The sequence below is a fragment of the Brassica oleracea genome, chromosome C4, assembly GCF_000695525.1.
Source record: "Brassica oleracea var. oleracea cultivar TO1000 chromosome C4, BOL, whole genome shotgun sequence".
In the NCBI taxonomy this organism is placed as follows: Eukaryota; Viridiplantae; Streptophyta; class Magnoliopsida; order Brassicales; family Brassicaceae; genus Brassica; species Brassica oleracea.
In genome coordinates this window covers 43,652,088-43,652,900 of record NC_027751.1, presented here as the reverse complement: position 1 = coordinate 43,652,900, position 813 = coordinate 43,652,088, and positions in this window count along the sequence as shown.

The following is an 813-nucleotide window of genomic DNA, read 5'->3' as shown; positions in this document are numbered from 1 at the left end:
AAAATGATGACTTTGGCAGCGGCAAATCGCAAGCGCACGAAGATAGATTAATCTTCGGCCAAAAACGCTTCAAGGAAAGACGATTTAACATCGTCTGTTGACGCAAAAGCTTCGGACGTCGAAACTCAACACGAGTCCAAAGCCGACGCTACAATTCAACCGAAACATCCGGAAGAGAACGCTGACCCGGCCACGGTCATCACGATCAAGGCGGTTAGCACGGCGACAACCGCCGAGTAAAAACGCTCGCGGCATAAAACAGAACTACGAGATGGCTTGATCCTCGAAAGAGGTACGTAGGCAGCTCGTCGAAAGACGAGTTCAGCTATCCCCCTCTCTAAAAAGGGGGGGGGAGTGGGTGCGTATACTCGTATACTCCCACATAGGAAAAGACGCGTTATTGTAATCGAGTTTTTAGAGATTAAAAAAAAAAACTCTCTTTACAATATGCATTGCTCCTTTTTTTTTAAAACGCTTACGCTTCAGTTAAACGCAAAAGTCTCAGGACACGCCTAGAAAATCTACGAACGTTAAGACTCTTGTCAGCGGTGTCATCCTGCCCAAAATCGGAAAATAATCTTTCTTCAGCACCAAAAATATTTCGTATAGTCTTCTAAACAACTGCGAGACGTCGCCAAGTTAAAATTCGAGACGATGCGAAGAAATTGTCCGACCACGACCACAAAAACCCTACACCCCGTTCGTCGATTGGCCCCGACGAACGCATCAGCCGTCTTAAAAAAACGTAACTTGCTCACTCTTTTGATCTTCGAACGTCCAACACAAGGACGAAAGCGCGCTACAAAAAAAATC